The sequence below is a fragment of the Mandrillus leucophaeus genome, unplaced genomic scaffold (genome assembly GCF_000951045.1).
Source record: "Mandrillus leucophaeus isolate KB7577 unplaced genomic scaffold, Mleu.le_1.0 Scaffold126, whole genome shotgun sequence".
In the NCBI taxonomy this organism is placed as follows: Eukaryota; Metazoa; Chordata; class Mammalia; order Primates; family Cercopithecidae; genus Mandrillus; species Mandrillus leucophaeus.
Window position 1 is genome coordinate 2,581,612 of NW_012100987.1, and position 23,759 is coordinate 2,605,370.

At 37.2% G+C, this 23,759-nt stretch overlaps 1 protein-coding gene across 1 annotated transcript in view; it reads left to right on the plus strand.

Annotated features, from left to right (window-relative positions):
* The window catches only part of KLF12 (Kruppel-like factor 12), a 507,200-nt gene that overhangs the window by 304,647 nt on the left and 178,794 nt on the right, over window positions 1–23,759 (plus strand). The window lies entirely within an intron of this gene.

Sequence of the window (23,759 nt, forward strand, 5' to 3'; positions counted from 1 at the left end):
TTTCTTCACTATCCGTGAATCTAAAAACCAAGCCACCCCTCAATAGAAACTCAAAATGTCCATAATCATTGACTTATTCCCTTTTAAAGTAAATACATATGTATGTACTTTGTCTTCAGAGCCTAGAAATAATGATGGATTAAGATTTATGTTGTATTACTTTTTGCTTTGACACTATATTACTACTGAGGCCTGTAATTAAAATATGATCGATGAGTACATAAAACACTGCCTTCTCATAAGATGCTAGTAAATATGGTTGTTTTGGTTCTTGTATGAGGTGGGAATAAATACATAGAAGTAACATTTAATTGTGAACTTACAGAAATTTTTGCAGATATGAATTACAAAATTGTGCATTCACCATTAGCAAGGTATTATTTTATCTGCAGTAAGTTTCTTCATCACACGTGAAATAAGTTTCACCTTCCTAGTTTAACCAAATCAAAATCTGATGATTCAGAGCATACAGGTATTTTAGACTGCAAACTTGAGATGCAGACACCTGTAATCTCTTTCTTTTGTTCTCTAATGGGCCAGGAGCTAGTCCCACTATTCTCTAGTGAAAACATAAAAGGAAAAGAGGAATTAGGGAACCTTTTCATGGATTTTACCTGAGCCAAACCCTCTTTGATATTGCTGACACTTCTGCTTGAACTGAACAAATCAAATTTGAATAATAATAACATAACTGCAGGCCAAATCAGGTATTTATTTTATTTTACAATTTAGAAATGAGATTGTAAATTTTTTAAGAATTAGGAATTAACAAGTAGCAAAACATGCAAACTTGCATATTATCTTGTATATGTGTATATGTGTAATGATAGAACCTAATCTTTGTATAAGATAAAAGTTATTTTATTATAAAGTTAATTAATAAAGATACTAATGTTGCTCATGACCTTTCATACAATTTTGATTCACTAATGAAAGAAACAAAAGTGATTTTTTTTGTTTGCCATGATCATTTTGTGAGAGAGATTTTTATTTTAAAAGGATAATATATAAAGTACATTGCTAAAATTTAATTTTCTGAAAAATGAATTATTGTAGCAGAACTTTTAAGACTCATGCTATAATTTGCTGTCTACATGAATATATTTGTTTCATGCATTATTTTTTACTTAGTAATTTTTTCATATCAAGAATAAAAATGTAAGCATAAACCCTGCAGACTGTGCTATGATCATTAGGAATATGAGATTTGGGATCAAGGATATATGAGTTAGAACCCTGGCTTTGTCACTTATACCTGTGTAACGGGAAAGTTATTTAATCTCACTAATCTTCATTTTTATTAGTGATAAAATAGGGATAATAACATGATCTAGCCTAGAAGATTATTGGGATGATTAAGAACATAATATACAGGCTGGGTGCGATGACTCATGCCTTTAGTCCCAGCACTTTAGGAGGCCGAGGTGGGTGGATCACAAGGTCAGGAGTTCAAGACCAGCCTGGCCAACATGTTGAAACCTCGTCTCTACTAAAGATACAAAAAATTAGCCGGATGTGGTGGCGCACGCCTGTAATCCCAGCTACTTGGGAGGCTGAGGCTGGAGAATCGCTTGAACCTGGGAGGTGGAGGTTGCAGTGAGCCAAGATTGCACCATTGCACTTCAGCCTGGGCGACAGGGTGAGACTCTGTCTTAAAAAATAATAATAAATAAAAATAATGTATAAATGTCTAACATCCATCAATTATCAATAAATGATTGAAATTACTTATCTCTCCCAAAAAAAATCAAAATAATATTCAAAAAAGTTTTCTCTTTTTTATAAAAACAAATATGGAGGAACAAAAACTTGTTGAATTTGAAAAAGAAAAACTACCTCAAGATGTTGGTATGGCACTGCTTCCCAAAGTTTTTACAACAACAAATTATAAGGGATGAGCGTTTAGTATGAGAAATTATCTGAGGACATCCCATATTTTCTATTTTTATTAGTTTATACTAAGTTTTATAATCACCGTATTCTACAAATGTTGCTATAGCATTTTATATGTTTTTTTATTGCTTAACTGATTAATTAGGTAATAGTAAAACTGTCTAGTGGAAGAAGCCTGCCTACCTTACAGAATGAATAAAGGAAAGGGCATTTCAGTAATTCCTCAATTCTTTGTTTAGCATATGTGCAGCTGGGCAGCGAGCCAGCAATGAAGGCTGAGAGAATAAAGGGAGCCCCCATTTCCCTTCCTTCTTAGGATGTGTATTTCTGGTATGCATGAGCAAAGGAAAATACGATAGGGAAGTTGGATTTTCAAAATGCTAATAATAAAAATACAAAGTGTAATGCATAAATGTAGATGATTGTACTGGCTCCTTTTAAAGTTGATGTAACGTTGTATCTGGTCTCTGATAGAGAAATAGGTTACCCTACATGTCACATTACGTGAAGGACTGTGAATGCGCACAGCCGTGTCTAAGCTCATGTGTCCTGTCAGTTGAATTGTTTGTCTTTTCAGCTGTCTATTGTGCATCTATCATTATCAGGCATTTTATTGACACCAAAGATACAGTGTTGGGCAAAGCAGATGTTGTTTCTGTCTCATGGTGCTTACAGTCTAATGAGAGCTACTGACTTTCCACAAAATGATCATAGAAACAAATAACTGATAATTGTGGACAGAGTTGGACTGAAATAGACCATCCAGGGAGGTGCCCAGTGGAATGGGTTTAATTATAATCGCAAATAGAGAAAGCTGTATTTGGCCAAAGTGTTTTCATGTAGGATGTCATGTTCTAGGAAGATACATATTTACTGTGATGCTTAGGGTGTGGTGAGGGTTTGGGAAGGGGTGGGGTGAAACTTCCACAAGGAATGCTTGACTGAGGACAGAATGGCGTGAAAAGATTTTTTCTAAACTCCTTCCTGAGAAGTGTGAAAATGCCTTCTAGTGAGGCTAGAACCACAGCCTTTTCAAGTGTGTAAAGAATAGTGATCTGAAGCAATGGCAGGTTGTCAGCTAGCACAGAACACTCTGACATCTCTATTGGACCTTTGATATAGTATGTGATATGAAGAAAAATGGAATGATGTCCTAGAAGGTACAATAAACAAACAGAATTGAGCTATGAGAGGGAGGATGTCAGAAAACGTCTCCTGAGGAAGACATTTTTCCACTTGAAACATAAGGACATGTAGCAGTTAGCCCCCAATAGTGGTGGTACTGGGAGGTGCAGGGCTCGCCACATGAGGGGAGAGTTTTGTTATTAGGTTGGTGCAAAAGTAATTGCGGTTTTTCTCAAAGGGATGGCATAAACTGTAGTTACTCTTGCACCAGCCTATACTATGGAATCTGAGACATGATATTTATAAACCGAACCCTAAAGGGATTATTTGACCTCACAAAGGAATTCAAGTCCTTCTTGGGTAAGTTCGTGGCACATTTCTTGGGAGACGTTCATTAGCTTTCACCAATATTTAATAGAAGGAAGGCACTGAGCAAGCTTGCCCAACCCGCAGCTGTGGGCTGTATGCAACCCAGAACTGCTTTGAATAAGGCCCAACACAGATTTGTAAACTTTCTTAAAACATTATGAGACTTTCTTGCAATTTTTAAAAACTCATCAGCTATCATTAGTGTTAGTGTATTTTATGTGTGGCTCAAGTTAATTTTTCTTCTTCCAGTGTGGCCCGGGGAAGCCAAAAGATTGGACACCCCTGGCATCGAGGGTCAAGACAGATCTCAGGCAGAGTTATTCTTGGTTCATTATTGACTTGATGGAAGAGCAGGCGTGTTTAGGATTCTCCTTTCTTCCGATATGAAGTGTGCATTTACTTTATACCAACTACATTTCTAGGAATTGGTGTGCCAAAATGAGCAAGTCCCTACTGTCAGGGACCTTACATTCTAGTAGTAGTGACAGTTCATGTATATCAGATGCTATAAGTGCTGTGAAGACAAATAAGGCATGATAAGGGAGTTGGAAAGTTAATAGGAGAGGGGCACAGTTTTAGGTATAATCAAGGAAGGCCTCTCTGAGAAGTAAACTGTACCAGTAATAGCAGGGAGGACCTTTGCAAAAGAGAGAACTATAGCTTCAAAGATTCTGAGGCATGAGTGAGTATAGCCTTTGTGAGTAAGAGCTACTAGGAGGCTGGTGGAACTAGAGAGGCTTGAGTAGGGGAAGGGGAGAGTAAATGAAGGATCTGGTAGGTTCCCAAGGCAATGCTGTACAGCCTTTGGTTTTGTTTTAAATATGTTGGGAAGCCACTGAATTCAGAATGAGCAGGAGGGTGACATGATCTGTTTTACCTTTTACAAAAATCATTGAGCCACTGCATGCTGTAAAGAATATGGGGAAGGAGCGAGCAGAACTAGGAAGAACTAGTAAGGGGGACTATTGCAGTGTTGGTCTGATGGTGGGATATGAGGGAAGGAGAGGAAATAAGGATGACTTCTAGGTTTTTGGCTGAGCTATTGTTCTCTACTAAGATGAGCATACTGGAGTTGAGAGAGGAATTCCCTTTGGGACGTGTTAAATTTGATATGCCTGTTCCACATTTGAATAGAGGGAGCTTGAGATGGGAGTTGGATGGGTGAGCCTGGAGCTCAGATGAAAGAGGAGGCAGATTTGGAGAAATAAAATTTGGGAGTCACTAGGGATCATCTCAGGAGAGCCCAATGGAGAAGGAGAAGCATGGACGACTGGAAACTTGAGCATTATGAGGTTAGATAGTGAAGAGGGGTGCAGCAGTCAGCATGGAGACCCGTCGGTTCATGAGGAAAGTGGAGTAATGTTAAAGAGAATGCAGGTGGAGAGTGTTTTCAAGATCAGCTTGTCAATGGTATCAAATGCCTTTCAGGGACGAAATAAAATGAGGACCGAGAATTGTGGATTTGGCGAGGGAGTGTTCATTGTTGACACTGACCAGCAGTGTGTCAGTGGAATGGTGGGGACAGAAGACTGCCTGAAGTAAGTTGGTGTTCAGATGGGAGGTGAGGAAGAGGAGGTTGAAAGTCTAGATAGCTCTTTGGAGTAGTTTTGCTTTAAAGAGTTGTAGAAAAATGGAATGAAAACTGGAGAGGCATTTAGGTTCTCAAGGGAGGAGTTTTAAAAGAAGGAGATAGTATAGCAAGTTTATATGCCATCAGGAATAATCCTACATCATTCATCTTCTGTTTTTTGTATTTCCTTTCATTTTCCATCATGTATCTTTTTCCTAACAATTTTCTCAACATAGTAAATAGACTTTAGAATTCAGATTAATTACTGCAAGATGCGGGTATGTTTACAGTACAATGTAAGCAATAATGTGCAATTAAGGACTTTGCTTTTATAATTCTTCCTGCTTTAGAATTGTCCATTTTCAACTCTTTACTGGATTATTAGCAAACAAATAAAAATAAAAGTAAAATTTGAGTTCCATTGATAATTATAAAAATGATACCAGAAATTATATAAACATAAGATCAACATTTTTTTCTTCATTGTCTAGTGGAATGTGCAGGATAACTGAAAATAAACCATGAGTCCAAAATAATCATTTTGTCCTTTAAAGGCTTTTTTTTTTTTTATATACATTTAAACATCAATAGGTATTACATTTTAGAAATTCAAGATATATAAAAGGTAATGTCAGACAGGTGTGGTGGCTCATGCCTGTAATCCCAGCACTTTGGGAGGCCGATGCAGGCAGACTGCTTGAGCTCAGGAGCTCGAGATGAGCTTGGGCAACATGGTAAAACCCTGTTTCTACCAAAAATACAAAAAAAAAAAAAAAAATAGCCAGGTGTGGTTGTAAGCACCTGTGGTCCCAGGTACTTGGGAGGGTGAGGTGGGAGGATCACTTGAGCCCAGGAGGTGGAGGTTGCAGTGAACTGAGATTACACCACTACACTCCAGGCTGGGTGACAAAGCCAAATCCCATCTTAAAAGAAAAAAAAAAAAAAAGGAGTTAATGGCATAGCCAGTCTGTGATCAAAGACCTGGGGAGTAAAAAACAAGAGGACGCATCTCCTCCATTGTATACCTGAGCCAGTCCTTTCTCCATGTTGATGGAGGAATAGGTAACCTTGATGCCTGGGAGTGAGACTTGAGCAAGGTCGTGATTGATCAGTGACTTTGAAACCATCAGGGCCTGCAGAGGCCTGGTGCAGCCAAGTGTGTATTTTACGTTGCCCAATTTTCTTTCCTAATCACTATCCTTTCCTTCTTTATTAAATTATGTAGATGCTCTGCTCTTTCTCCCCTTTCCCTACATTTCTGTCTTTTCCTTAGCCACGCAAAAGCAATCAAATGTCGACAGGACAGTAATAAAATAGATTGCTTGAAGAAAAGGAGCCCAGCTCTGGTTTCCTACCCACCCACATTTTCTCATGCAAATTTAACACCAGCAGCAGAGTCTACCAGGATTTTAGCAAAACATATTTATTGCATTAAGACTTTTATTGGAATAGTGTCATACTTGAAAAAAATAACTTATTATAGGTCCAAATGCATTCTTTCTTATTAAAATAATCATGTGTTTAGATCCTTGAGTATGAAGTACCTTTCCCAAAATACCTGAGTAGAACATGTTGATACTGCTGTTAAGAAACCAATCCAATTTGGGTGTGCAATTTCTTTGGTCTCCTCCTTTTAAAGAATGTTGCTTTCTTACTATATTTAGACACAGACACACGGTGAAGAATCCTCCAAAAATATGTTATTTTCATAGCATCCATTCAGAAGTTTCAGAGGGATGTGGCTGTAGACTAATTTGAAATACACCCCATTTTCTTCCTACAGGCTGTTGCTTTTCTCAGCAGCCTATAGAAAGAAGCCACGAGTGTATTTTTAGTCTCATGCTGGTTATATTTGTGAAAGAAAATATAGTCATCACAGAGATTGCTGCAAAACTCATTGGGCATTGTGACCTTAGGTTCTGTCCCGTTGGTGCAACTGGAGTTGATTCTCATGGAACTTCCCATTTCAGATCTCTTTGTCTCACTAATTTTCTTTTGTCGCCAGCTTTCTCACTTACTGGTGTCTTTGTTTCAGGTCACGAATCCTTCCTGTTCTCAGTTGTTGGAGACTTCATTCATGTCACAGACTCACTTCTTCTGTCTACCTTACATGTGACTGTCCTTTTTTGTTCACCATTTGGTGAAATCCTGGCGTCACCTGTCCATATGACAGAATAGTCCTAGGTAGCTGACCTGTGATTATGTGTGATGTTATCTTTGCTTCCCTTGATGAATTGATTCTGTTTACTCTTAAGTATGGTGACTAATAGCCATAGGTTAATTCTTCAATTTAGAATTTGATTTTTATCAACAAACTAGCCAGTTACTTATGGTCTCTACTTTTTTAATGTTGTTTATTGGGAAATGGGACTGGAATATTGCTGTTTTTTGGTTTATGTTTATTAAATATAGGCTTTGATAAGACTTGAGTGTTTCACTCTTATGGCAAAACAAAGATAGGAGCTTGTTGAATAGTGAGAGAAAGGCAGGCAGTCCATATTTATGAAAAATTGAATTTTCACTGTGAGTTCAGAACCCTTTTTTTTTTTCCTACAGATACATTGGAGATTTGTGGTTTGTTTTTACCTGATTTTCAACATGGAGTAGACACTTATCTGCATTTTTTCACTTCTGGGCATGCACAAGAGGTTGAATAGATTCCATCAAAAAAATTGGCTTCTTATGCTCTTGTTTATCTGAAGTGCCTACAATCTGTCGATTCCGCTGCTTCATCTGGCATAGACTGGGATAGTTCTATGATGATGATAACTGGCGCACGGAGGAGACAGAAGCTGTCTGTATTGTTCTAAGAAAGTTTGCAGGAAAAAGAAAACTCTGAGCTCCTCATAGACTGTAAAATGCCCAGAAATGAGTTTGATTAGCTCCCCCCACCTCCCTGCATTAAATAGTAAATAAAAGTTTAAAGTAGAAAAGAGGAGGGAGAGGAGAAGGTATGGATACCCGGGACGGTTCATTTTAAAAGGTAGATGTTACTCAAGGAAGTGAAGATAAAGAGGACTGTCAAATCCATTTGTTAGGTAAAGTAGCTAAAGCAAGAAAAGGTTAAAAAAAATGGGCTTTGTTTTCATTTCATTATAAAGTGATATTAGGTACTACTGAATAAGGTAACCTGGCACACTTTTATTTATTAGGTCAACTTTCTCCTATAATAAAAAGACCTAGTTTATGTTTAAAGAAAAACTTTTATGCTTACATTACATTTTACTGGTAAAGTATTCTAATCTACATACTTACTTTTTCACCAAACCTGAAAAGTTTTCTGTAAACCTGAAAAGTTTTATCTGGTAATATTTAGTACATTGAATATTACATATTAGAGTTTGATGTGTAATATCTTTTATTTCCCTTGTGAATAGTTCTATTTTTAAAAAAAAAAACAAATTTTTTCTATCCTGGAATTGTGTTCTTACTAAATATGCTTCTCATTTCATATAATACAAGTGCTGTTATGCTATAGGGGAATTCTTATTCTACATAGTAGATTGCAAGTATTTGTAGAATTATTTTGATGCTATTTTGGCATCTATACTCACTGTAAGAAATACATATGTATATGAAAACGTATTTAGTAAATAGACACTTTTTCATTAGTAGGAACAAATGAAAGAAGGAAGAATATAAGATCCAAGACGGAAACTTGGTCTTAGATTCATTACCAGCACTGTTTTAAATTGGCTTTTTAATAATTTACAACTCTGTTGCTGTGGTTTCTGTTTCCTGTTTTTTTCTTACTCCCTTAATAATTCTTTTTCTGTTCCAGACTGTGTTACTATTTTCTCAGCTCTTTCACTCTGCCTGTTTTCCTTTGTTAATGGGGAATTTGATTAACTGGGTATTCTGCTTTGTATTCTTTAGAAAACAACTAATTGATGTTTGTCTTTCTATCCAATAAGTAAAAAAGAGCTACCAATTTACAGGATGATAATCACATACTGAATTCTTTCTCCAGCCACCTTTATGTAGGGGAAATGCTACTTTGATCACTGGCCAATTGTTTCGTTTTTCAAGACCAGGCAGCTACACCATCTTTTTTTCTTTTAATAATTATTTCATTTATTCAACAAATGTTTTATGGGCAATATACAAGGCCAGGAATATCTCCCAGTCCTAGCTAAGGCGCTTGAAAGAGAAATTCTTTATAAAAGCCAGCTCTAGTTTACAATAGACTAAAATGATGATCATACTGTGGGTCATTTCCTGTTGGAAATCAATTTAATAGCTCACAATGAGTGATTTTAAAGAAATGAAATAGAATGGTGTAGGTTGAAAAGTATCTGAGAGTGTCACCCAAATAAACATTATTCCATGAAACTTTTGTTCATTAACTTGTTTACATATATGCAAATGTGGTGCTGTGAGCAGGGGGTGTGTATATGTACTGGTCATGATGAAATACATATTTCTTACTGAGAGACCCCACCGGATGTCTCCCTGCTTTCACTCAGCCACTTCCCTTTTCCTTTCACCTCCCTTTCAAACTACCCTCCTCAGTTCTAATACCTTTTTTCTCTCAATTTCCCTCTATTTTTCTGTCTTCTTCCTTTTCTCAGTTGTTTTTCTCTGTCTCCCTCCACTCCTCACCATTCTACCTTTTTCTGAGTCTTGATTTTTCTCTTTCATGTCAATCAAATCACCTTTACCAGAAGTCAGGTAATATGGAACGATGAGACCTGTAATGAAAATGACAGTCTTTGTATTGCCATCTAGTGGCAGAATTTTAGAATGACATGAATGGAAAGACAAGAACTCTACATTCTAATTATTTTTTCTACCATGCCCCTGAATTTTCCCAGCTAGTTTAGTGTTGTAAGACAGTGTGGTGAATATGACCCTTTTAAGTAAAACTCAAACCTGAATTTGAGACCTAAGTTATCTACTTTGTTTTCAGAGCTCAAGCGTATGAAAATTTTTTAGGACTATATTTGATTTGAGCTAAAATAAATAAATAAATAAAAAGGCTTAACTTCTTATCCCACCTCCCATACTGGACATTTGCATGTGACTCTATTTAGTGGAAATAAAAATGCCGTGTTCTGTGTATCTGTGCTTAGTGTTTTTTAAAACTATGGATTAGGTTTGTTGGCTAAATGGAAGCATATGTATGCCAACTTGTGTGCTACTAGGAAGTTTTGCTGAGAGGTGAACCCGCTGAGTGAGGATACCAGTGCCCTAGAATGTCATAGAGAGAAAATAAAATTAAAATGGGCCAGACACAGTGGCTCACACCTGTAATTTCAGCACTTTGGGAGGTAGAGGTGGGCAGATCACTTGAGGTCAGAAGTTCAAGACCAGCCTGGCCAACCTGGCGAAACCTCATCTCTACTAAAAATACAAAAATTATCTGGGCATGGTGGCATAGGCCTTGTAATCTCAGTTACTCGGGAGGCTGAGGCACAGGAATCGCTTGAACCCTAAAGGCAAAGGTTGCAGTGAGCTGAGATCATGCCACTGCACCCTGGCATAGGAAACAGAATGAGACTCCATCTCAAAAAAATAAAATAAAATAAAATAAAATAAAAATAAATACAATGGACAGTTATGTCTTGGGACAGAAAGAGTTCAGGATAACAGAATGTAGAAACTTAGTAAAACTGAAAGAACCAGGAATAGCCCTTGGAGAATTCATCAGATAAACTGCCTTTTCAAATACTAGGGTCTTCGGAATTCAGTAGGAGCACGGTAGAATTAGAAGAAGCATAATACTTTGGTAGGTATATGGGTTTCTCAGTTCTTTGGGGAGAAAGATCTAGCGGGACTTGGGTAACCTATAGTAAAAATAAGCTCCTCTGCTGAGAACTGTGGTGCTTATATAATATGGTTTATATTGTTATAAATCCTCATTTCTAAAATAAAGAAATTGTGTGTGTGTGTTGGTGGCGGGGGGTCTCCCAGAATTCTACACTAAAACTTAAGCTCCATGAAAGTACCATTTCATCCTTATTAGCTAATATTTCCCCAACATTGTGTTTGACACTAGTAAGTGTTTTATTGAAGAGATGGATGAAGAAATGAATGCATTAATGGAGGAAACACTGCAGGAGCAGTGTTTTGTGGGAGATGCTTAGGAATGCTGTGGCCAGTATAGACGTGCAGTCCTAAACCTTGACCGTAGAAGAAACCTTCCCATGGTGAAGTAGAAGGCTGCCAAAACATAACACGTAACCAGCAAGCCTCTGCACATCCTCACATCTACCTCACATACTACCCATCCATCTCAGTCTGTTGCTATTCCACCAAATACATCTCACGTCCCAGCTGTGTTGCATGGCCCTTCAGGTGACATTCTACCTTTATCCATGTAGAAAGCAAAGGGAAGCCTTTTCTTTCTCTGACAAAAGAGATGGTTCAAATGCCTTCTTTTCTGAAACAGTACATACCAAACTGTAAGGCAATTCATACACCACCCCCACCCCCGGCCCCACAAACACACACACGTCATCTTTTCTCATTGCCTTACTGCCTTACCCAACATCTGTCACACAATAAACACTCTTTAAGTGCAGAATGAATGAATACCATCCCCAAAGCTCTTGCTGCAGTATGTCAATCTGTAGTTGTCTGGTATTCTTGAATACGTTGTTTCTGCTGTTTCCCAAGTTGTTTTGTTTTGCAGTACCTAATATTAAAGAATAATGTTTGGTGGTACCTTATACTTGATGTGATTCAGGTTTTAGTAGTTTCTGGAATGAACCCCTGTGGGTAAGAAATATTCTTAGGGCTTCCAAACAGTCTTAATACGAAGATATTGCTGTGTGAAAATTGTAGTCAGTTCTTATTTATTCTTTTACTCTCAGGTAAAATATTTTACCTGTGAAACTAGGATAACTAATAGCTTTGATTGGATCCAGGCAATTAATAGAATCTGCCAGATTTCTTATATAATAGTAATGAAAATTTCATTTCCCAGTCAGGGTGAAACAAATTATGCCTCCTACCCCACTGCAGTTAACTGCATCAGCATCATGGTGCCATAAAATCTGAAAACTGTGGAGTATGGGTAATCCCACTATAAATTGTAATAAAAATTACCTCTCCAGACTCTATATTCTCTCCATTAAGTTCATAGACAGTGTCTCTTTGTACATAAAGTTTTATGAAATAAATCGACCATTTCTCCTGTCCTTACCAGATAGCAAGCTGTTTTGATTTAAAAGCTGATAATGATGCAATCAGTTTTTGGTGTTTGTAGAACATTTTAAAAGCATGAATTTCCTTTAACAAACCTTAAATACTACTTTGCTATTTTTATTTGTACTACAGAGTTAAATATCTCTCTGAGAGAAAGAGTAAATGATGTATTTACCATGGTGGGCCCATTTGTTGCATCCATAAAATGAAGATTTGGTTTCCCTCCTCAGATCTCTGATCTTAAAAGTGTATTAAGTAAACCGCAGCACAAATCTAAAAGAGCTTTGTGTGAATTGTTTCCAGTATTCGGTGTTTAGAGGGGATTTTCAATTCTTGATTGCTTTTTTGTCTCTTCTGTGCTAAATCCAAGGGCTCCCTAATCATCTCCAGTGTGGCCTTTGTCAGATGTGAATGTTGTAAATCAGTCCTCTGTAAACAGAGAGACCTTTTAAACAGAGGAAACCTTCTAGAGGCCTAGGTTGTAAATCTCCAAAGAACATGAACTAGACTCTGGAGGAAGTCTTACGTTATAATGAAGGGAGAGTAGGTGCCATTTGAGGCGAAAGTTGGAGAAGCGTAAAGCTTTGGTACTCAAAGTAGGTAGGAGTGTTTCAGACCAGGAAAAGAGTAAATAATGAGGGTAGAGAATGCAGGGCACACAAAAAATGGAGAATACTGTGCTTGTACTGGAAAGTAGCCCACGAGGTCCCCTCGCACAAAGGTACTGCATATGATACAAAATATGTTGCCTACATCATATGTACTCTGTGTTACTTATAGGAAAGATCCTCCCTCTTTCAAAGCATTTTAACTCTTGGCTTGGATATATTTGTTATATTATTTGTGAATATAATTTTCTAACCCCATAAGTAGAGAATAGCAAATAAAAATGCAAAGAAAAATAAGTGATAGGAATACTTCTCAATCGTCATTTTTATAAATTGGGTTCTCCAAAATGTCTTCTCAGTAGATTTTTATGGATGCCCAATAGCCACAAAATTTTGTAGCACTTCTCTTTCTGTAGATTTCGTTACTGAAAGAAAATAGATCTACTGATTTTGCATTACCAGTTTATAGATGCTGAATACCTCCTGAGATTCTCTTCTGCCAATTCCCTTCCCAAATTAGGAAACTCCCGTTATCTGTAGGGGCACTGAGGGTAAAAAAGTGGCAGCCAGCAAATAAGATGTCAAAATTATTATTAAAATAAGAACTTGAATAATTGCAGCAAGGTCTTTCTGGATGGGAACAAACGGGCTAACGCGGCGCGTTAGTCCTTGGAGAGAATACTTTATTACAGCGTAATAATTGCTTTTGAAATAATGACCATTAGTAATGAAAGAAAGGTTAAATTATCATCAGTCTATTTGAAAAAGGCAGCAAAGTATGTAATAAATCTTGTAAATATGTTTATTAAAAATCATTTAAATAATATTAAATAACCTTTATTGAATGCTTTTACATTCTTTCTGCTTTACATGTGTTATCTTTAAGCCCAACAGTAACCAACATATAGATATTATTGTCAGTCTTTTGCATTGAGAAAACTAAGACTCATGTAACTTTCTGTACCACTTATAAGGGCACAGCTTAAAAGTGGTAGAGCCTTGAATTAAATCAGAATTTCTAAATACTCCACAGCCATTTTGCTGTACTTAGGCTTGATGCTTTAAAAAGTATGCCTTAATTATCTAGAGAATGTGTCAGTTTTAAATATCCAATTCCATAGTTCCTCAAATTAGGTGGCATTATGTTTTTAAATCATTTAGTTTTTTGACAAGGATTAAAATTTATAATGTTTGAAATCTATTATATATGTAAATAAGTGACTACGTGTGTGTGTGTATGAATTGCATGAGGTAATTCCATGTTGCTAAATATTGAAATTATAGTACTGTATCATGTATTTTCATTTCTTTAGCATCCTGCAGCCTGAAAAACAACAGCCTTAAGCTGTAGGTTAACATTTCTAGGTGTAGGGAAATTTTGTCAAAGTGTGGTTCACTGAGTTTCAGAGAACGACATCCATGTCATTTTTAGACATGTCTGGCCCCTGCCTGAAGCTCTTTTGATCAGGGAATTGGTTAGAAAGACATATACAACACAGACACGCCTGTTCTATCTTGCCTCGTCGTGGTAGTAGTAATTTTCTGGAAAACACAAGGGGAAACTACAAAATAAAGACATGGCCAACATTTATTATTACTGTTATAATTATATTTATTTTTCTTAGATTAATGAGTTCAATAAAATTCTGAGCACTAGCCAATAGCTAATGATCATTATAACATTACAGTTTTAGAATTATCCAAGCTTATATAGCAGATGTTCAGAAATGCCTTCTTCAAAATTGGAAACTAAATTCAATAAAGTGTGTGTTTGGTTATGGAGAATAGCTTCATAGTAAAATCTGGCATCTTCCAGTTTTTGTTTCAGTGTCTTTTCAGAGTCATATAGTATCTTTTCTGTTTTTGTAGTTCTCTATTATTCATTAAGTTTATCAAAGAGTAAAAGATCTTGCATGCTGTCCAGAATGTCTTGGTATCATGGTATGTCGTAGGAAGTATTTTCTAGCACATTCTGGAAGTCATTGTTAAAGTAGATCATTATCCATTTAACATCTAACAAATGAGCGCTCACTGGTGATTCACTACTTAGTGGCTTTATTGTGCCCATTGGTATAATCTACAGTAATCAAGATAGTATAACCTCCAATTATGTGTTTTATTATCTCATTATCCACCTTGCAACTAATGCAACTATTAACAAGCACATTTCTTGCCTTTCTTGGCCAATTGTGATTACTTTAATAGTTAGTCACGGTGATAAGTCCCTCATACTTAAAATAAACCTCCTCTCAATCATAACTTACACTAGTTTTAACTATATAATTTTGTGTGATCTGGTATAAACAGAGGATTACAGTTTTGTCCATTTGCAAGTCTAAATAAGCCACTGAATGGTTCATAACTATTTTTCAGTATTGTGTTCTATATTTATAATTACGATGAATGTTGAGAATGCAATCATCCTTAATAGCAAGAGTAAGCCACCACAGACTTTTTTAGCGTTATTTATTCATTCCATACCTTATTCCAGAAAAGATATAGGTGGGCTAAGCCATATTATTACTATTCAGTCAGTAATCCAGCCAATTGTTATTGTTCAGACAGTCAGAATTTGCAGAGACCTTGCGTATTTGTAAGTTTCAAAATGCAGTGTCCATCTGATACCCGGGCATGTTAGAATATGCTCCGAGAAGGACTAGGTACTAGACTTTATTTATGCATCTATATATAAATATAAATGCACATATACAGAGACAGATATATGTGGACATGTATATATTTTTATTAAAAAATGATACCACCTAGAACTTTATATAGCAAATGAACCTGGTTGACGTTATAAAAGTCTTGGATTTTATTCCCTATCTTGCAATATCTCCGTGAGAAAAAGATCTTTATTATTTCAACAGGGATGTTGATTTTCGTATTGATTTATTTTGTTTGTTGCTCTCTGACTCATCTGTCAAAACTAAATAAAATTTGGCCTGCCAGGTTCAAAAATTAAGATTTCTTTTTTAAATTTTAGTCTCCAATTTTTCAACCTTTTGCTTTACCCAGGAATTGTGCAGTGTATTTCTTTCCATTCACTTATTCATGTGATTAATACACATTCATGATTTAACCACATGCACAACATACAGTACTCACAATACGCTCATAGTCAAATGGATAAAGCAGACTAAAAAGCCACAGTGAGACGAGCTCTGTTATTCCAGTGAACCCAGGCCCACAGAGGTGGATTGCAGAGGAAGCGGGGAAGTACACTCGGTGGTGGTATTGGTTGGCGGTGAGGTGTGGTTATCACTTCAGTTTCTCAGAAGAAAGTATTAGTTACATTCTCTATGTAACAATGGAGGAAAGGAAGGGCAGTTTTTTTAAAATGCAGTCTTGGAAATACAAAAAGGTATACTGTATCCTGGTAGAGAGATTCAACGAGTAGGTAGGTTAGTATTGTTCACATGAAAAGTACTTAAAAGAAATGGAAATGAAGCTTAAGGGCAGTATTCATGTATGTAGTTATCACAGGCCTTCCGTGCCGAGCTAAGAAGTTATTTACTGAACTCTACAGGGAAGCACAGGAGACTTGGAAGTAGATGGGAGTTAACATGGTAACACTAAAATTTGGGGCATGAAAGGTTGAATGTATTGAAAATAGAGGGAGGGAGACAAGTTAGGAGACTATTTCAGGAAACCAGGTGAGAATTCCTGAGAGCCTGGGCAGGGCAGTGTGAATGGAAATGTGATAGAACTTGTTGGCAAGTTGGATGTCAAGGATAAAGGAAAGGATAAATCTAGGATAATGCCCAGGTTATTGTTCTGGCACAAGTAGAAAAGCTGACAAAAGCGTGAAAGAAAAGTTAAGAGACATTGGTTGAAGTATTCCAACGTATATCTAAAATGACATTTATTGGAATAGATAGAATGCAACATTTAGAGAAATGTCTTGGAATTTGGGAAAATTAAGGGAGATTATGAATCTTAGATTGTAGACCAACTCAGTAAAAATCAACTCATATCTAGATATAGTGCAGTGAAATTGTCAAGCATGAGTTCCCTAAAGAAAACCTTAAAAGCTTATCTGCAAAGGAATGTAAGAATAAAGACTTTGAGCAACAACAGATGCCGGAAAGCAATGCAATAAGCTCCTCAATGGGTTGAAAGATCCTGAAATTCTGTACTGGGCTGAAATAAAATTCCATCGAGTGAAATTAAAAAAAAAAAAATTGTACATACATTGACTACGAGCTTACTGCCCACACATATGAGTCTTATGCTGAAAAGACTCATAAAGAATATACTTTTGCAAACAGAAAAACCAAAAAGGAAAGGACAGCTTAGAACTGGTTTGAAAAATATAGATAAATATATGCATGAAGATAACTTTTAATTAACTCTTGATAGTAAAACATGCACCAAAATTATGGATGGGCCGGACACAGTGACTCATGCCCGTATTCCCAGCACTTTCGGAGGCTGAGGCAGGCAGATCACTTTAGGTCAGGAGTTTGAGACCAGCCCGGCCAACATGGTGGAACCCTGTCTCTAATGCAAATACAAAATTAGCCGACTGTGGTGGCGAGCGCCTGTAATCCCAGCTACTTGGGAGGCTGAGGCAGAAGAATCACTTGAACCCGGGAGGCATGGGTGACAGTGAGCCGAGGTTGCACCATTGTACTACAGTCTGGGTGACAGAATGAGACTCCATCTCAAAATAAAAATAAAAATAAAAAATTCTGGACCAAATGATAAATGGGGAAGGTGAGAGTGTTCCTTGGATAGTTACAGCATTCTCAATCTAGAGTTTGGGAGGAGAATTGACAACATGGCATAATTTTAGACTTCTGAAAAATTTTAATATCTAGAAATACTAAGTCTTACAACAGGATTGGGAAATGTGGGTATTCACATACCAATGGGAGTGTAAATTGATTCAACAACTTTGGAGATCAATTTGGCAATATTTGGTAAAATTGATATGGGCACCCCATAATTTTCAGATGTATACTATGAAGAAAGTTACAGCAGCATTTGTAATAGTGAATATTTTTAACAAATTAATTTTTCATCACTAAAAGAATAGATAAATAATACTGCTCCATTTAGAAAATGGAATCTTTTACTATTAAATGAAAGAGTATGAATAAATCTCAAAAATACAATGTTAAATGAGAAAATCAAATAGAAATATCATATTGTTGGCCAGTTGTGAAGGCTCATGCCTGTAATCCTTGTGCTTTGGGAGGCCAAGTTGGGCAGATTACTTAAGGCCAGGAGTTCAAGATCAGTCTAGGCAGTGCAGTGAAACCCCATCTGTACAAAAAATACAAAAGTTAGCCAGGCATGATGGCCCATGTCTGCAGTCCCAGCTACTCTGGAGGCTGAGATGGCAAGATCACTTGAGCCTGGGAGGTCAAGTCTACAGTGAGCTGAGATCATGTCACTGCACTACAGCTTGGGTGACAGAGTGAGACCCTGTCTCAAAATATACACGTGTGTGTGTGTGTGTAGATATGATATTGTTATATGCCATTTTAAAAAGAGCAAAACTGTAGGTATTGTTCATGGATATACATGTAGTTAAGGGCCAAAAATATGCGTAGGAAGGATCTGCACCAGAATACTATGGAAGAAGGAAACAAAATAGGAATGTAAAAAATACAGAGGAGCTTTTAGCTCTTTCTGTGATATTTAACTTAATGATCTAAAGGAAATACCATGAAATGTTTAGATATTTTGAATCTTTTAGGAAAATAAATAGCCATTATCTGTAAGCCTGGGATTTCTTAACTGAGAAATGACTTGGCATGAAAGAAAATCTGTAAATAACAAGTTTATAAGCAAGTTGATGAGGGAGCAAGTACTAGACCCTATGTTAAGTGGCTGTTTATATTTTCTTTTATATGAAGGATAGTTGGATTTGAGAAACAGTGGAAAGAAATGATTTTCAAGATTTAGGGAGTTCTCCTTTCAGGAATAAGATAAATAAAAATGTTGAAGAATTGATTTGGCCCCTGACGTCTTATTTGATAGCTTAAATGTGGCAGGCACATAGAAAGCTTAGCTACTCTCTTATTAACAGATGGATTTGGTTGGGGTGTAATGAGACACCCTGGCTCTCAGATCTCAGCTAGCCTCAGGGACAGCAGGTGCTTAGAGCGGAGGTAACCTGGCATCTTTGGTCAAGGAAATCAAGGCCAGATGATGTTTAGAATACATATTATTAGAGCAGTATGAATTTCACTGTTTTTTTCAGTAGAAAATCTGTTTTCCTTACATTACAAAAGACAGTATCCAACCTTTCTATTTGTGAAACAACTACACACAACAACCTCAAGCACCATGCGATTTATCAGTAATTTGCCTGGCAAAGCCCAAGACCTCATCCTCTGTCATAGCTCTTATCTTCTTCAGAAAGTGTCTCTTCTCACAAAACCAAAATGGGCTTTCTAAAGAAGTTAGTGTAAGCCCAGTTTAAAGTTGGGAAAGCAGAAAAGAGACTAGTGTGTAACTCCTGTGCTCTCTTGGTGTTGTAGTATGTACTATAGCAGTGTTCTCACTTGCTGTACCTGGCCTGTCTTGAGACAGAATTTTAACTTTGATCTTGTTCTTCAAGAGTCATTTCCGGAGATACCGCCCCGCCACCTCCCTGAACAAGTCAGAGGCTTGAGTTCCTGGGCTTGGGAAGGGGTCTGACCAAACAAACTCCAATGCAGTGGCCATAACTGAAGCCCAGGGAAGTCATACCATTTCTAGTTGGTGAAAACCTCACCAGCCTTCACAGAGACTAGACAATTTATCATAACAGGGGCAGAAGGGGAGCAGTGTTACAAAATATGGAAATAACATCTCTTTAACGAACTCCAAAACAGAGAGAATACCTTTTTTTTTTTTTGAGGCAGAGTTTCACTCTTGTTGCCCAGACTGGAATGCAATGGTACGATCTCAGTGCACTGCAACCTCTGCCTCCTGGGTTCAACCGATTCTCCTGCTTCAGCCTCCCAAATAGCTGGGATTACAGGTGTGCGCCACCACACCTGGCTAATTTTTGTATTTTTAGTAGAGATGGGGTTTCACCATGTTGGCCAGGCTGGTCTCAAACTCCTGACCTCAGGTGATGCACCTGCTTCAGACTCCCAAAGTCCTGGGATTCCAAGTATGAGCCACTGTGCCTAGCTTGAAATTAGAAATCTATGTTTCTAACAGGTTGATGCACCCTAATGGAATTGTTCTTTCTTATAAAAGCAATACCAAACAGAATTAATGTGGAAAATACCTTTCATCCAATTTTACAGAGTACATTTTTCTCTTTGGAGTTTGTGTAAGATGAGGACATGAACAAATATGTCCTTCAACCAAGATTGAAACACAGCAAAAAAATATAGTAATACTGTTCTTTTGGCTCAAAGATATTCAGGTCATTTTTGAATAGTGACAGCATTCACCATAGGATGGGACAATCCTGAGGAATGCACTGGGGAAGTGAAGAGTCAGCACTTAATTTTGTTCTCAAAAAGAAAAATTATATTTTATGATTTTAGCAGAGGAGACCCTGACATTCACAGATGATACAACATCTAAGATATCTGCTTTCCTCAGTGTCCCAGAAGTCTGTTATGTAGTGCTTATATTTAAGTTCCAAGTTAGAATCGTATGCACTGGGGGGTCAGTTTATGAGTGAGACTGCACAACTGCTGGGCTCATCTCAATGGTGCTTTGTGTTCTCTGCCTGTGGCCCGTACAGTAACTCTTGTGAAGTGTGGGTGGAAATGTTCCTCTGTGTAAACGTATTTATCATCGATCAAATGTGAAAGAAAACTCTCATAGTGTTTTTTTTTTTTTAATGTGATGTGAAGATGTACACAAGAAATATGTAATTCTTGATGGAAACATGTTCAGGGTGTAGGGACAAATGTGTCCATCCCTGAAGCCAGGAGAGGAGAGTTTTTAAGAAGAGGCCAGGCCAGCTGTGGTGGCTCACACCTGTAACACCAGCACTTTGGGAGTCCGAGGCAGGTGGATCACCTGAGGTCAGGAGTTCAAGGTCAGCCTTCCCAATAAGATGAAACCCTGTCTCTACTAGAAATACAAAAATTAGCCGGGTGTAGTGGTGGGCGCCTGTAATCCCAGCTACTCAGGAGGCTGAGACAGGAGAATAGCTTGAACCTGGGAGGCAGAGGTTGCAGTGAGCCAAGATCGCGCCATTGCACTCCAGCCTGGGCAACCAAAACGAAACTCTATCTCAAAAAAAAAAAAAAAAAGAAAGAAAAAGAAAAAAAAGAAGAAGGAGAAGAAGAGGCCAGAACTACAAATGAAGAGGGATAACCAAACCTTGAAAGCTATAGAAAGGTCCAACAGCATGTATATAAATAATTCTCAATTTTGAGGATTTTTGATGGTCTTAGACCATATTTTCAAGAATGTCTACTCTGCTTCTAAAAGGAATTCAATCATGATTATGTATCAAGACTTATCTTTAACCTTGCAGGTTTAAGTATACTCTAAAATGAGGCACGGGGAGCATACTAATTGAAGGGAGACAGCAACACTGATTCTCAAGGTGGCACAATAATTCTGTATGTCTCTGCCCCACCCCTTGCTTTTTTAACTTTTTAACTTTGAAACTAGCAGAGAACCCTTCCACGGTAAATCATTTACATGCTATCTAGCTGTATATACCGTAGTTGATATAGAAGCAGACTTAAATTCAAGGTGGATTTTTTGCTCTTTTTTTTTTTTTTTTAAGTATTTCTTATATTTAAAGTACCTAAGACTCGGGCTGTGATTTGGTGGCACTTAAAATTATTATAACAGATTTTAATCTGCCTTGAAAGATTCCATTTTACTCAGCACACAAACTGGAAAACACAGATGGGGCAACAGACCAACGAAGAGAAATAAGAAAAGTGAATAAAATGGCCGTGGATTAATGCCTAAAACCTTCTCTGTACATTGCAGATGGAAATGAGTTTGGTGATCTCATTGTTCCCCATATGTGTGTACCACAAAATCACTTTATGATTATTTTACATCTCTGCCTATAGTGGTTTCAGTTTTGAATAAATCAGTTTGAGCTGATTGACTTTGGTTTGGAGCAGTTATAATGAATGAACAAAAGGCAAAGGTTATGGAGAATAGTGATGTGGTGGTATCTCAAAGGGCTCCTAGAGTTCAGGGCTCATGGCCAACTCTAGAGTTAGTGGAAGCACACACAGTGGAAAAGCCTATTATTAATGGAAAATTTTATGAACTTTCAGAAATCACAAAAGCCTTCTATGCTCTAAGACATACTTTCAGGAAACAAGACAATTGTAAATCTCTATTCATTTTCTTTTTATAAACAAGAAAAGTAGTTTTAGTCATGATTCTTTAGAAAAATTAAGCTCTACTAGCTTTTGTGATTTCAAAAAATATGAATTTTTAAGTTATATTTTATTTTATTTTTTAATAGAGATGGAGTCTCACTTTGTGACCCAGTCTGGTCTTGAATTCCTAGGCTCAAGCGATCCTCTAGCCTGGGCCTCCCACAGTAATAGAATTACAGGCATGAGCCCACCACACCCAGCCTAAACTAGGATAAAGGATGAAATTCCTTCATGTTAGTTTCTAAGCAGTAATTCATGTGATAGAAGTGAGAGGTATTTAGTAGTGTTTAAAATGATTTCCTGAAAGGAAAGGAAAGCCCGTTAAATGGAATTTAGCTGAAAAGTGAATAAAAATTATGAACGTTTTCCTTCCCACGTCATCCCAAACCAAAAATATACTCTAAGACTTCAGAGAATAATAGAAATTTAATGATTGTGACTTTTCCCTCACAAATGTTAATATTAGAATGTAAGTCAGAATGTAATTTTTTAAATGAAATGTGAGCTAGACACTTGTATCATTATATTACAGAATCTCTCACCAGCTGGGAATTACTGTGATCATTTTCTGTAGAGATCTGCATTTATTAGCATCATCTTCATCAGTAAACATTACATTTTACTGTGTACAAGGGAGTGTAATTGACGTGATCTCCCCTCTCAAGGAGTAAACAGGATAATTGGAGATAGAAAATAAGTATATGCCTAACTATAATTCAAAATGAAAAGTGCAAAAATGCCATGAAAATATATAAATACCAAAGCATGGGTATCCTTTAAAAAGGAGAGATGCGTTTAGTTAGAGAATGAAAAGAAGGGCCATGAAGGTATTACTCTGTAGGAAGGGTAGGTTTTGTTGGCAGAATTGTGAATGGAAGGAAATGGCCAGATAAAGCCGGATTCAGGGGCTTCGGGGGTAAGACTCATCGTTGTTCCCAGTGGAAAATGAGTTGTAGGATGTGGAGGGCTGCTGAACTGTGTTTGGTAGATGGTGGGAAAAAGTCAAGGATTTCTAAGTAAAGAATGTCTTAAGGAAAGCCCTACATGCATTCAGTTACCAGAGAAATGCTACATGGGACAGTGTGTTCAACAGGACTTTGAGAAAGTCGATGAGAAGCAGTGGGAAAAGAAAATAATCATTGGGTAAAAGCAAGAGCACTTAGCAACCGATTTAATGAGGGGCACAAATGAAATGAAGGAAACTCTGGAACCTGGGTAACTGGGAAAAGGATCTCTCAGTTGAAACTCAGAAACCAGGAGAAAGAATAGGACTTGTGTTTGAAATGGTTTTTTGAGGAATACTAGTCAGTACAGTACGATGCTGGAAATGAGACTGGTGTTTAGGGAAGAGGTCAGAGCTGAGAATGTTGATTTGGTATTCATCCCCTTTGAGATAGCAACTGAAACTGGGGAAATTATGGAACTCTGTGGAATTGCTGAGAAGCTCACCAATAAAGAGGTGACAGAAAATAATAGGTAGCGAAATCTAGGGCAGCTGCTAACACTTAGGGGTATGCAGAAAGGAGATGAAGAGGTTAGAAGGATAGATAACCAGAGAGAGACAAAGACCCAAGCGAATAATGTATTTCAGTTGGCAGATACTTCTTCTAAAGCCAGATATTATTTTATAACCAGACCTACAGTTTCTGTGACAATGACTCAGTCCTGCTGTTGTAGCACTAAAGGTACCAGATATGAAGTAAACGACCATGGCCAAATAAA